This window comes from Pteronotus mesoamericanus, unplaced genomic scaffold (assembly GCF_021234165.1).
Source record: "Pteronotus mesoamericanus isolate MK-2021 breed Mesoamerican mustached bat unplaced genomic scaffold, CSHL_Meso_final contig_101, whole genome shotgun sequence".
NCBI lineage: Eukaryota > Metazoa > Chordata > Mammalia > Chiroptera > Mormoopidae > Pteronotus > Pteronotus mesoamericanus.
In genome coordinates, this window is record NW_026555001.1 from 8630136 (window position 1) to 8645463 (window position 15328).

Consider the following 15328-nt stretch of genomic DNA (forward strand, 5'->3'; position numbering starts at 1 on the left):
CAAGTATATTAGAATATTTACCTATGGGGAGGGAGAATTGGTATAAAATGGAAAAAAACATTTAAGCAAAAGTCCTGGAGTCTCGTGTTGACCAATGATGATCATGCTGTGAATCGGTTCAACTCTCCAACCCAAGGCCGGCAGCAGCAACATTTTACCTATAAAACAGTCAAGTTGGTAGCCTCAGGGAAATCTAACTTCTTTAAAACAAGATCACGGCTTCCTGGTAAGGGCCTTGAACTTGTTACATGGCATGAACTGAACTTCTAGATTATTCCTAGTTGAGAACAGAAATTGTGATGTTCAGTTTTCCTGCATTGCTACTCAAGGTTCTGTTTTGCTCGTGAATCCCCTATGGTTGCTCGAAGACATCAGTCCTTTCTGAAATAGCTGTTTGTCACTATATCCACTTAGTGTCACAGTTTTGTACTGTATTTAGTGCAAAATCTCAAATCTCTTTTAGAACATTCTGTATTAAAAGTTTTTATTATTTTCATAAACACTGAACTTGATGGCTCTTTAAAATACTGCCTTATTTTTTTCTCTTTTGACTCCAGAGATAGAACTCAGGGAAATCAATGTACACGTCATATTACTAATCCATTCTTTTATGTGACTTTTAAAAATGCAGGATGGCAATTTAAGAGGCTAAGTCATGAGGTAGCTTTTCAGACACCCCTGATGCTTTGATTCTATGCCAGTATAAAACACAAGAGTTACACCTTTTATAACACAAGCTCACTGAAGTGTTGAAGGCGATATTGTACTTAGTGTTACATCAGTTTTACATAGAAATGTGATTTGCCTTGAACTCCTCTACAATAGTTTTGAGGCTTTTTTCTCCACGCACTTTGGTAGAAGCTTGCTGCACTGAGCAGGCGTCCTTGCAGTTCCCTGGCCACTGTTGAATGTTACTGCTGAGAACACATGTTCTGTGTAGTGTCAAGGGGAGTGGAAAATTGGCTAACATAATTGACTTTTGTTTAATTTATATTATCACTACCTGTGTGAAGCAAAGAGGTTACATAGAAGAAAAGCATATCTTTCAAAAAACTGGTGGAACCAAATAGAGAGCATCAATAGCTTACAAATAGGTAGGTAGACTATAAGTGGACAAAAGGGGTTTTGCCAAGGAATGTAAAAGGGCCTCTGAAACTATAAGGGAGAGTTCTTAAGTATATATCAGAGGGAAAAATGGATTTGAGATTTGATAGAAGTTATTGATTATGATGTAACAGGTAAATGTAGTCCAAATGTGGTCCAAAGGAGATAGTGGACCGATAGAATTCATTTTTTTTTCCTTTGTCTGTTAAAAATTGTTGGGAAGATGACTATTTCTAAATGCTTCCCTGAAATAAATGAGCTGGAACCACTGTAGAAGGTCTGGAAAAAGTCCAGCCTTTGTTAATACAATGAGAATTGTTGTGAGCGACACTGAAGTAAACTGGCATCCAAGGAGTGGGCTGAATGTGTACGTGTGAACAATCATGACTTCACTTTGTTAGTCAGTGAGGGTGGTAGATGCCATTGAGTGAACATGTGTACTGTGTGGCCATCACATTCAAAATGTCTGAGCGAAGAGAGCAATGGATCTGCATTAGATTTTGTGTTCAGCTTGAACATTTTCCCATGGAAACTATTTGGATGATTCAGAAGGCTTTCAGGGATGATGCATTGAGTGTAGCACAAATAAAAGTGTGGCACAAATGCTTCAAAGATGGTGGGGAGTCTTTTGAAAGTGATCCACATTCTGGAAGGCCTGCAACAAACAGAACACCTGAGAATGTTGAACATGTATGGGCTGCAATCAACAAAGATCGGTGACTGACAGTGCGAGAACTAGAAGCTGATCTGGGGATTCCAAAAACCACTGTGTCCAAGTTTTTGATGCAGGATCTTGGCCTGAAACATCTCCTGTCATTCTGCAGCTCCTACTACCAGAGCAGAAGGAACATCATGCTGTAGTTGCTAATGACTTGATTTAAACCACTACTAGTGAACCACATTTCCTCAAGGTCATAACCTGAGATGAATGGTGGCTCTATGGCTATGATTCAGAAACAAAGGCTCAGTTATCCCAATGGAAGTTACCTGGTTCTGCACGCTCAAAGAAGGTATAACAAAGTTTCAGTAAGATCAAGACCATGTTAACTGTGTTTTTTGATTGGGAAGATATTGTCCATCACTAGTGCGCCCCTCCAGGACAAACAATCAATAAGGAGTACTACCTCAAAGTTCTTTGTTGGTTGAGAAATGCAATACGACAAAAATGGCCGCAGCTATGGGCAACTGGTGATCGACAGCTTCATCAACAAAGCAACAAAGCATCCGCACATGCATCACATCTCCTGAAGAATTTTTTGGCAAAATATCAAATCACCCATGTGACTCAGACCCCCTACATCCCAGTTTGGCTCCTTGTGATGTCTAACTTTTCCAAACACTAAAATCACCTTCAAAAGGAAAGAGATTTCAGACCACTGATGAGATTCAGGAAAATACAACGGGGCAGCTGAGGGTGATTGGGAGAACTGTGTGAGGTCCCAAGGTGCCTACTTTGAAGGGGATTGAGGCATCATTGTCCAAAGTACAATGCTTCTTGTATCTTGTATCTTCTTCAATAAATGTCTTTATTTTTCATAGTACATGGCTGGATACTTCATGGATGGACCCCATCATATATTGGACAACACTCACAATATTCTAAGCTAACCTTACAGAAAAATACATGTAAGTAAATCACTGTGATTGCAGTAGAATAAAAGAGATTGAAAATCCCAGAGGATGATATTGGGAACTAGAGGTTAGAACATAGATCCTAGCATTAAAAAAAGGTTGCTGGTCTGGCAGATTAGAAAAATACAAAAGTACCTTATTCAAAACAAAGGCTCAGAATAGTTGGCAGGAGATTATAGGCCTTATATCTCTCCCTTTAATACCAAGTAAGCAAGTGGGATCTAAACTAAAGGACTGGTTCACTGAACACTGGGCAGCTAGGGCTCTGCTGACGTAAGGTTTGCTGTGCTGAGCTGTGCAGCCCCTCTTCTCACTATAGGTCTGCGGGTTGGCTGAAGAACATCTGCTCTACATGTGTTTATTTGGGCGCCCATGCTGCAGGGTAACAGCTGTACAGGGAAAGAGCTTCTCAGGACAATGGCAAAGTCACAAGAGGGCAACAGGAAACATCTAAATTTTCTTCAGGCTTAGTCTTAGAGCTGGCACGCTGTCATATCTGGCCCATCCCATTGTCCAAAACAAGTTTTATGACTAAGCCCAAAGTCCAGGGACAAGGAATGAGACTCTATCCATAAAGAGGCTATGGCAAAGATGTGAATGAAGAGAGGAGTGAGGATTTTTATAGTCCATACACTGGCATTTTATCAGCGTCTATGTTTGCCATAGTGTCTTTCTTCCTGTATCTTCTGTCAGGATTCAAGTTTCTTCCTGCTGATAAAAATATTCAAGACAGTAAGAATTGATAGAGACTTTAAAATAATAAAATAAGTATGCTTTTGTCATAAAATACATCATCTTACTCAATGGGGAAGCATTTCTACTAAGATCAGAAACTCAAAAAATACCTACTATCTCTATGACTATTCACTTTGTAGTAGAGATGTTAGACGATGCAATACATTTATTAAAGGGAAAAGAATTAGTAAAAAGCAAGTAACACTACCCCTATTTACCAACAGAGAAATTGATATAGGTATGTGTACATGTATCTTTTAGCCCTGTTTCCTGGGGATGCTAGAAGCAATGAAACCTCACTACTGATGAGCATATGTAGAACAAAAACTTGATTTCTAAATATCATTCTTCAATAAACAGAATTGCATATCTTAAGAAAATATCTGATTCTAGGGTTGGGAATGGGAAAGTACAGTATGTACCTGGAACATTTGGAGCCAATAAGTGAGAAAAATGATGGCAACATGTCATGAGGATGCAGTAGCCAACTTAAAGGAGCTCTCAATAGCCAAATGGGGGACAATTTGAACAAGCCAAGTAATGATATTAATGAATTAAAACATAATAAAATAACAACTTGGGGTTTGTACCAACATAAATAAATGAATAAATAAATGGGGGAAAGGAACAGCTTTTCTTTACAAAAGAATTCTAACTAACAAATGAAAAAAGAGTGATGAAATAGAAAATTACTGTTCAGCAAATAACACAGTAATGGGTGAGAAGATGATGAGAAACCGGATAGTTATGTAGTCTCCAAGCATCTACCCTGAGGCCACTTACTAACTGAATAAGGGAAAATAATATTTTTACAATGGAGAAACCTGGAAGATACCACTTAGTCTAGAGATCACCAAGTACATTATTAGTCATTAGACAAATTGCCATCAGGTGCCTCCTAACATGAAGTACTGGGAAAGACACAGGTATTCTAAGGTATTCTTGCTAAAAAATTCATAACTGACTTTAATTATGGGGACACATCAGACAAACCCAAACAGTTACAGCCTGCAAATGTAGGAGGCTCATACTTTTCAAAAGTGCCCAGGTTATGAAGGGCAAAGACTAAGGAACTGTTACAGGTTAAAGGAGCCCAGATATTGTAATGAATGTAATATATGCTCTTAGATTCAGTCTTGGACCAGAAAAAACAGATGTTAATGGGGACATTGGTGAAATTTAAATGAAGTCAAAAGATTAAATAATGATGTTTTATCAACATTAACTTTCTGATCTTGCTAATGAATTACAGTTATGTAAAATGTTAGTGTTTGAGGGAGCTGGGTGAAACATATACAGAAATTTTTCAAACTATTTTTACAGCATTTTTGTAAATCTGAAGTCACTTTGATATAAAAAATAAATTTTAAATAAGGCAAATGATGATGTAATGAATAGAAAACTGGATTTGAAATAGATAAGTTTTAGTGCAAATAACATATTTGTGTCAGGTGACTTATCTTCACATCTTTGCCTCTTCAATCTGGAACAAGTCATTTGAACACTCAGATGCTTCATTGATAAAATGAGAAAAATAACTTGCCTGACCATTTTGACTATCAAATGAGATAGAGCAGACAAAATAGACTACCCTGTAATCTGTAAACTGCTGCGCAAATTGTTATTATTAATGATTCTTATTATATAGCCTTGTTCTGGATAAGATCAGAGTATTCAGGAATCAGATCCTTTTCTTCATATTTATAGCTGCTCTGGAGGAGAAGGATATAGCACATTTTACAGTTTTCCTATGGCACCCACCAGTGCTGGCTTGTGAAATCTGTGCGAATGAGGAGTAGAAGCCAGACCTTGGTGGGGGACCATCAAGGTGATGTACCTGGAGATGAACCAGATTTCCGCCATGTGCATAAAGGAAGTGCTCAGCGTGCCCTTTAACCAATACAGAAAAGGGGCCTGGCTCTCCGTATAGAATGGTGACCCGCAGCCGGGTGGAAGGGGTTGGAGTGGTGGGAGTGTTGCTGCCGGAAGGTGGTCCTGCGCGTGCCCATCAGAGGTAGGAAGAATAGAATTTCTGTTTGAAAAGGCAAAGTGTGAGATGGGTCAAAACTGAAGTGGCATAAAATCCATGCGAGAAATCACAAAAGAAAAGGTCGATAGGTTTAACAGGATTATTACCAATAAACATATAACATGGTTTTTTAAAAATCCACACATACACTGTGAAGGAATTAAAAGACAAATGACCAAATGGGAGAATGTATTTGTAATAAATATGACAAATGGTTAAGATTTGTAAAATATAAATACTTAACGTCAATAAGAAAACCTAAAAAAAAATAAAGAAAACCCAACAAATGGAAAAAGCAAGCCAATGATATAAACAAATGCACACACACACACAGCAAATGGACAATAAACATGTGGGAAGAACCATTTAACCTATCTGGACATTTGAAAAATACAAATTAAAATGACACTGAAACACTATTTTCAGTCTGTTAACTTGACACAGGTTTGTTAAAGAAAATATTTCACATTAGTAAGGGTGGAGACCAGCATTTTCATGTACTACTTACATATAACAAGCAGTAGAAATTGATATAACCAAATTTGTGGTAAAATTTTGGCAAACAATTTGGCAGGCTGTACCATGAGATTAAAAAAAAAGTTTGTAATCTTTGACCTAACAATTGGCCATCTGGAAATCTATCCTAAAGAGAAAAACCAGAGATGTGTTTGATTGTACCTAGGCACAAGAAAAATATAGTCATCCCTTGGTTGGTTCCAGGTCCTGCACAGACACCAAAATCCACAGATGCTGAAGTTCCTTATATAAAATGGCATAGTGTTTGCATATAAACTTACACACATTACCTCATAGAGTTTAAATTATCTCTAGATGACTGAGAATACCTAATACAATGTAAGTAGTGTGTAAATAATTGTTGTACTCTATTGTTTAGGGAATGATGACAAGAAAAAAAATCTGTACACCTTCAGTACAGGCACAACCATCTTTGGCCCACCATACATGGCAGCAACAATGAATTGTGTAGTTTTTTTTTTTTTTGGCTGGGTACAGTGAACTTTATTGATGGTACTGACAAAGTAGGGCTCCTTAAGCTCCTACCTGCTTTAAGTTGTCTAGGATGGAAACTGGAGGTCAGGAGATTCTCAGTGTGTTAGGGGATTCATTTGTGGCAAGGGCTCCCTAGCAGCTAAGGACCTCTCTTCCTGTTGCTGGGGCTGGTGGTCTGGGGGCTCTTACTCCTTGGAGGCCATATGGACAATAAAGTCCACTACCCTGTTGCTGTAGCCAAATTCACTGTCATACCAGGAAATGAGCTTGACAAAATGGTCATTGAGAGCAATGCCAGTGCCGGCATTGAAGGTAGAGTGGGTGTAACTGTTAAAGTCGCAGGAGACAACCTGGTCCTCAGTATAACCCAGGATGCCCTTGAGGGGGCCCTCTGATGCCAGCTTTATACTATGCTGATGTTGTCATATTTGGCAGCTTTCTCCATGCAGCAGGTCCGATCCACAACCAGCACATTGGAGGTGGGGACACAGAAGACCATGCCAGTGAGCTTCCTGTTCAGCTCAGGGATGACCTTGCCCACAGCGTTGGTAGCATGAGTAGAAGCAGGGATGATGTTCTAGACAGCCCCTCAGCCATTGTACCACCACTTCCAAGAGGGGCCACCCATGGTCTTCTGGGTAGCAGTGATAGCAAGGACTGTGGTCATGAGTTCCTCCATGATGCCAAAGTTGTCATAGATGACCTTTGCCAGGGGTGCCAAGCTCTTGGTAGCACAGGAGGCATTGCTGACAATCTTCAGGGAGTTGTCATGTTTGTCATGGTTCACACCCATCACAAACACGGGGGCATCCTTAGAAGGGGCAGAGATGATGATCCTCTTGGCTCCACCCTTCACATGAACCCCAGCCTTCTCCAAGGCAATGAAGACACCAGTGGACTTCACTACATATTCAGCACCAGCATCACCCCATTTGATGTTGGCAGGATCTCACTCCTGGCAGATGGAGGTGGACTTTCCATTGATGACAAGCTTCCTGTTCTCAGCCTTGACTGTGCCTTTGAAGTTGCCATGAGTAGAATCATACTGGAACATGTAGACCATGTATTTGAGGTCAATGAAAGGATCATTGATGGTGACAACATCCACTTTGCCAGAGTAAAAAGCGGCTCTGATGACCAGACGCCCAACATGGGCAAATCTATTCACTCTGATCTCCACCATCTTGTCTCAGGGTTGAGGCTGGTGCTGTACAGCAAGATAGAGCTATGTTGGACAGGAGGAGCAGAGGGCCATATTGTGTCTTTAAAAAAATTTTTTTTTTATCAACAGTTGGTTGAATCTGCAAATGTGGAACATGCTAATACAAAGGTCTGACTGCAAGCAGATAGTTTATGCAGCATCCCTGGCCAATTGGCTCCCACCGGAGGGGGTTTGTGGGTGGGGTCTTTCCATTACTCTCGTCTCAGAGTCCCTCCATGATTCAGCACCGGCCAGTGTACTCCTGGGATGTTCACTAAGGCATGGTGTTGTGCCCCAAAGCCCAGGTTGTTATTAGCACAGTGGCTGAGGAGAGTGTCTAGACTCTTAATAGGTGGGGACTGGAGTTCAAGTTCTGCTATGTTGAGTGGCTTTGCCTTTCTATGCCTCTGGACTTGGGAAATATTAATAATGGCATCTGCCATATTACAAACGTTCCCCTTTATCCATGGTTTTGCCTTCTGGCCAACTGTAGTCTGAAAATAGTACATGGAAAATTCCAGAAAGAAACAGGAATTTTCTTTCTGGAATTTAAATCATGAGGTTTAAATTGCATGCCATTCTGAGTAGTGTGATGCAACCTCGTGAGGTAGTGCCCTCAATGTAAAAATCATCCTTTTGTCCAGCGTCTTCATGCTGTATGTGTTCTCTGACTATTAATCACTTAATAGCCATCTCAGCTATCAGATCTACCGTGAGATATCACAGTGCTTGTGTTTGGTTAGCCCTGTTTTACTTAATAATGGCCCCAAAGCACAAGAATAGTGATGCTGGCAATTTGGATATGCCAAGGAGAAGCTATAAGGTGCTTCCTTTAAATGAAAAAGTGCAAGTGCTTAAAGTAATAAGAAAAGTATCATATGCTGAGGTTGATAAAAATCTATGATAACAATGCATCTTCTATCCATGAAGTTGTGAAGAAGGAAAAACAAATTTGCACTAGTTTGCAGAGAGAGGCTACATTCACATAGCTTTTATTACAGTATATTGTTATAATTGTCCTATTTAACTGTTATTGTTAATTTCTTACTGTGCCTAACTTATCAATTAAACTTTATCATAGGTATGTATGTTTAGGAGAAAACATAGTATGTCTAGGATTTGGTACTGTCTGTGGTGTCAGTCATCCACTGGGGGTCTTGGAAAGTATCCCTGGTGGAAAAGGGGGGATCGCTGTATTAATAATACTTATAGAGCATTTACTCTATATCAGGCAGAGTTCTAAGCATTTTGCACATATGAATTTATTTAATCTTCAACAAACCCGATGAGCATCAATCATTCTAGAAATGAGAAAATAAGAGAGAGAGTGACATCCCATGGGGCTATACAGGCAGGAAATGGAGTCAGGGGTTAAACCAAGTGGTCTCTCACCTGACCGTGCTGTCTCCACCCCCGGTTGCTGTGAGGATCAGGACAGGAAAAAAATACTCGAAAGAGATCATTTAAAATAGTAGCTCAGGACTTACACCTAAGACCTCTTTTATTACTTGAAAGGTAATAATAAAAGACAGAACTGGGAGCACCTATCTTGGCAGCATTTGCTAATAATTCTGCATTTGAAACTCAAATGAAGAGATCCTGATTAGATATAAAAATGAGGATTGAAAAATCTTTATTTTAAACCACTAGCTAGTTGAGAAGGGATGTCTTGCTAAGTGAGAAAAAAATGGAAAAAGTTTGGTTTGGGTGAGCTTATTTTTCCAATTTTCTGAATATAAAATTTAATGCAGACCGGAGACTTGGTTTTTCAGCAAAGGGAGGTTTTCATTGGCCTGATTTGTCTAGCTAGATTTCATTCCACTCTGCTTTTAGGTTGAGGAGGATTAATTTAATTTTCTAATAAGAAAATGGTTTGCTTTCACATGTTTTGTGATGTGTTAATATATGAAAAGATTAATTAGCATAAAAGATTAATGACAAAGCACTTGAATTAAATGAATGCTAATTATAATGACAGCTGAACATAACCACTCCATTAGAAGAACAGGAAAATGAAAATAGCACAGTGAAGAGAGTATGAAGTTCCCAACCAGGTGAGAGGTGAGCAAGGGCAGGTACACTCTGTTTCATGAAAGTGCAGAAGTCTGGTGGTCAGTGTCCAGCTAATGGGCTGAGTCATGGGGCAGTGGCCATCTTACAGAGTCCAGGAGGAGTGCACTTGACCAATAGATCCCCTAATCTAGCCAAATTGTATTTAGAGATGCTCCCTAGTATTGGGTTGGCCAAAAAGTCCGTTTAGTTTTTTCCATAAAAGACAAGACACATTTTTCATTTTTACCAATAACTATTGATTTGGATATTTTGAGTATGTTGGCTATCTCCTACTATTAGCTTCTAGTGGGTAGAGGCCAGGGGTGTAGCTAAACATCTTCTGATGCCCCACAGCAAGGAATTACTTGGCCAAAATGTCAGTAGTACCAAGAAACTTTGCAAACCACCTTTTGACACGTTGGATCAGTCACAGCACCTTCTCCACACACTGTACAAATCTTTTTCTGCATTTCAGTTGTGTTTTTACCTTTCTTGAAATAATACAACATAATATGCCAAAAATGTTGCATATTTTCTTCCGTCTTCAATATTACAATGGCTGCACAAAAATTCACCAATTTTGATGTTTTTTTAAAGGCATGCTAATATGACAGTTGTCACAATACAATTTAACAAAATTATTTCAAATGAAGTTAAAGACGACTAAGCACTACTAGAGCCATTATATGGAAAAAACTAAATGAACTTTTTGGCCAGCCCAATATTTTGAGACACTGAGTGACCTGTCTGAACTCGGTGCGTGGGTTGGGGTGTTTATTCACCTCTTTGCTCTCTGACAGCTTCTTTTCACCTTCCTATGAGGATGCCTCTTCTTCTGTCTGTTCCTTAAAAATGACTATCCTTAGCAGGTGCCCTTGTAGTTTGTTGAATTCACTTCCATAGATTTAAGTAAAACATATTTGCTGAATTCTTTCAAATCCTTATCCCTGGACTCTCATAGGTTCCCCTAGCTATTATTCATTATCATCTTGATACTTCACAGGTGCCTCAAACCAAATGTCTAGAAATGTCTAGAGGGGCTTGTCATCTTTCTGAATTCCCTGTCCTAGTTTGTGGTAGCTTCACTCACTCAGTTGTATAGGTCAGAATTGGAGAATAGTCCCCACTCTTGTTCCAGCCTCATTGTTTTTCCTTAAGAAATGTTTTATTGAGATGTAATTCACATATAAAATTCACCCATTTAAAGTGTACAATTCAATGGCTTTTGATATATTCAGAGTTGCGCACCATTTATCACAATCAATTCTAGAACATTTTCATGACCCCACAAGGAACACCCCTTGGCTATTCTCCAACCCTCCTCCTCTCAGCCCCTGGCAACAACTAATCTACTTTCTATCTCTATAGATTTGCTAATTCTGGACATTTCACATGAATGGACCATACAATATGTAGCTTTGTGTGACTGGTTCCTATAGTTTAGCATAATGTTTTTGAGGTTCATCCGCCGTTGTAGCATATACCAGTACTTGAATTCTTTTTAGGGTTAAATAAAATTCTACCATGCTCATCAGTTTTTTGACTTGACAATTGTGCACATTCTTAATTTGTTTCTATATATTTTTTAAATTTTTATTTGTTTTTTATTTTAACATTTAAAAAATATGATTGATTGATTTTTAAAGAGAGAGAGGAAAGGGGAAAAAGAGAGAGATTGGCTTTTGTTGTTCCACTTATGTATGTGTTCATTGGTTGTTTCTTGTATGTACCCTGCCTGGGAATCTAACCTGCAATCTTGGCATATCAGGACAATGATCGAACCAGCTGAGCTACCCAGCTAGGCCTGATTATTTTTCTATCGCAAATATTTTAAGAAATTTTTTTCAAATTTATTTTCAAATATTTCCTATCTATAGAGCTGTAATATAAAAAAGAGTGTTTTTAAATAAAATGTATTGTTTATAGTTATTATATCATTTTTCAATCATTAATCGGAATTTATTTGACATTTCATTATTATTTTTTTTTGTTTGTTTCTATGTTTCCAGTCTCATCACCTCCAGTTCATTCTCTGCACGCCTTCCAGAGGCAGATTACATCCTGCTTATAATCTTTTGGTGGCTCCCCATTGCTTGCAGGAGGAGGCCTACACTCCCGAGTGTGGCATGCCAGCTCTATGGTATGCCCATTGATAACCCAGCCTCTTTCCCATCCCTGTCCTTCTGCCCCTGGGCCCAGCCAGGAGGGGCCGTCTGCTTTGTTTGTTCTGTGTGGTGTGACTCCTTCCTGTCTTTGCAGGTGCAGCTCCTCAGCTGGGAATGTCCTTCCTCCTAGACTCCACCCAGCACACCCCTGCTCATTTTTCTCTATGCGCGTATCTTCTCCATTTTGAGTTTCCATAGGACCTTGAAGGCAATTCAAGGTATGTGTCACTTGCTATAATTATTTGTGAATATCTGTGAACTTGAATCCAGGAGCTAAGTGTTCTCCTCTGTCTATCCACAGGGCCTGGTGCAGAGCCTGGAAAACAGGCAGAACTTGATAAATGTTTGTTAAATAATTACATGCTTAGAGATAGAAATATATTTTTAATATTCTTGTTAGTAGCTTACAAAATCATAAATAATGTGAATATTTTTGCCTGAGCACATGTGTAATACCTGGCATTGCTAAATATCAGACTGTTCTAAAAAGAATTTTAAAGCAAAGCTACTATTAAAAAAGAATAGAAATTTTATTTTCTAGTAATGGTTTAAGTTCTCAAAAATTCACTAGACAGTTGCCCACCACTGTATTTCACTCTGACACTGATAGCTCAAGAATCTCAGTACATTACTGGTTTGTAGAAAGAATCTGTTCTTAAATTTCAATGTGCAAAGTGCCTTTCACCCAGATGCCATGAATTTTGATCATGAAATTCTTGTAATACCTGAAGGCATGATCATTAAATGTAGGTATCGAAGGCTCTGTTGCCACACACTAAATGTAAGATGCCAAAATAGGATTCCTTCTTTTTAGGAAGTGAGTGGCTGCCTCTCACTGAATTGATCACTGGTCTACATGTCGTTCTGATACTGCAGTTAATTCCATGGCTTGTGTTTGATCGTTCTGAGGATTTAACAGCAATTTCAGTTTTGTAGAGTTCTTGCTCTCTTTAATTAATAGCAACAGTATGAAAATGGTCTTTTGGAATTCTCAGATCAGGATGGAATTGTAAAGTTAGTTGGTTTGGCAAACAGGTTCACAGGTGCGTGATATTCAAGGGCACATTGCAGCCTTTAAGCGCTGCAGCACCCTCTTGGATTTATCCCACGTCCCCGACTCCTTCTCCGTCTCCTTTGCTGGAACTTCCTCCTTTGCTTTTCCTCTATTTGTTGGCGTCTCCAAGGCTCAGTCCTAGGTTCTTTCCTCTATTTTACTCCCGTCCTAGGTTCTCATGGTTTTCCCTTCTTTATATGTCCATAACCTCTATTCTGCACGTGAGGGCCCCGAACCCCAGGCTCTGGACTTCTGATGCCAGTGTCAGGGCAGGTGCTATACTTAGAGAGGGACCCCTTTCCCTTTACCACCACGGTGGCTATCCCGCCCGGTTACCACATTAAGACCCATACTGGGGGTGCGGGGAGTAAAATTTATGAGTTGAAAAGGCTATTAATTATCATTAAAGAAGATATCTTATGATAAATTATTTTATGATTTCAGCATTGGAAAGCTCATTTCCTGCCACACATAGCCAAATGCATTGCAGTTTGTTTTAGTTTCAAGCTTTCTGGCTCTAAATTTAAGAGTGAACTCAAGCCAACCAGAGTTCAGATTCTCTGTGGGTGGTCTGCCCTCCCTCTTTCCCTAATTTTGTAGTTGGAAACACCTTAAAAGGAAGAAAAACTCCCCTCTGGGCAAAATGAAGCAAAAATGTAAACCGCTTCTTAATGCTATCTTGAACAAATGTATGTTTCCTATCATTACACTTCATGGTTTAGAGTAGGCTTTTGAGAGAAAATGGGGAAAAGAAATAGAAAAATATTAAAGCACATGCATAAAATCATAAACATAGAAGAGAGGGTTCTGTGAGAGTTTACTGGGGGGGGAAAAAAGTAAACTGATCTATTTTGTTCTCACGCCAGCTGAATTTTTAGCATCTCTAAGAACAGGCTGGTAAGAATAAAAAACAGGCTTTCTCCATGCTTCCCAGTATCTGCGGAACCCAGATCACTGTGTACTCTTCGCCATCGTCTCTTTGGTCAGTCAGTTCAATGCCCAGTTCTGCCTGAGAATCTCCAGGGCATTGCACCATGTGGACATTCATGATACTCTGCACACTTTCGAACTCAGGAAACATGTCTCATCTCTGCTTGGTGACTTTGACTTTGCTTTTCTTTTTCAGGTGAAAAAGGGGATTCTGGTGACATAGGACCCCCTGGCCCTCACGGGGAGCCAGGTATTGCATAAAGGCCCCAAGGGTTTTTAAAACATGTATTAAAATTGCATCTTTGGAAAAAGTGTAACCCGGGAACTAAAACCGCCCCAGGCTGGGAAACGGGAGTGCATGGAACTGCCACGTGCTCTCCTCATCTGCCACACCCTCCGAGGCTGTTCCAGGATCCACTTCCTTCTACCTGAACGCCTTCACGTCCTTCTTAGGACTGCAGCCTGCTTGCCCACGATGTGCGATCCTATCTCCCACATGATTCTGCTCAGACACACCACCCTAAGGTACAGTGTCCTCTCTCAGTACCTCGCTGGGGGCCACAGGGTCCTCTCTTCCTCTGGCCACCAAGCTTCTGAGAAAAGCACACCTTTCTGGTTTTTCCTCCTCATTCCAGACATCCTTGCAGCCAGCTCCCCCTCAACCCCTCCTTTACTCCACACACACGCCAACAACGCCCGATTCACACCCTAACCCACGTGTCACCTCCGAGACTCCACTCGGATGTCTTAGAGGCACCTTTGGCTCATGTGTTCCTCTTCCCAACCCAGTTTAACTATGGTGCCACCTCCCACGGAGTCACTGAGGCAGGAACCTGGTGTCCCCTCTAACCCCTTCTATTGCACCCCAATATTCAATCACTGCACCCTGGTTCCACCACCACCATTGTTCTCAAACGCTTTGTCTTCTCTCCACCTCCACGGTTACTACCCTGGGTCAAGTCACTGAAGTCTTGGCCTCCAGAACCTGTAGGGTCTGCTGAGAAACATTTATATTTTGGGGAGTGCGTACTTCCTTCTTTTCTGTGCCTCGCCGATGATTCATCTTCCTGACAACAGGTCTCCACGAGCATCCCATGTGAGTGCAGCCAGCTAAGGAAGGCCGTCAGGGAGATGGACAACCAGTCACCCAGCTGACAAATGAGGTAAAATTCATAAAAAAGGGTACATTCATCTCCAAGCGTTTTCTGTCCTGTGCATGTTATACTCCGTGTCCAGGAGTCAGAGGTCTGCATAGAGGAGGCCCCAGCCCTCTATCATGGTGGCAGCGGGAAGGAGCCCCCTGTCCCAGAGTCCAGCACTGACATGGCCCCCCGTCTCCCATGGTGACAGCACCTTCCCCCCTTGCCTTCCCATCTTCACCCCTGCTCTGGACTTGTCCTCAACCTAAATATGAC

The 15328-nt window shown here is 40.4% G+C and overlaps 1 pseudogene; it reads right to left on the minus strand.

The window, feature by feature from the left end:
• Positions 1–6696: 6696 nt before the first annotated feature.
• On the minus strand, positions 6697–7694 carry LOC129064806 (glyceraldehyde-3-phosphate dehydrogenase-like; annotated as a pseudogene).
• Between the last annotated feature and the right edge of the window lie 7634 nt (positions 7695–15328).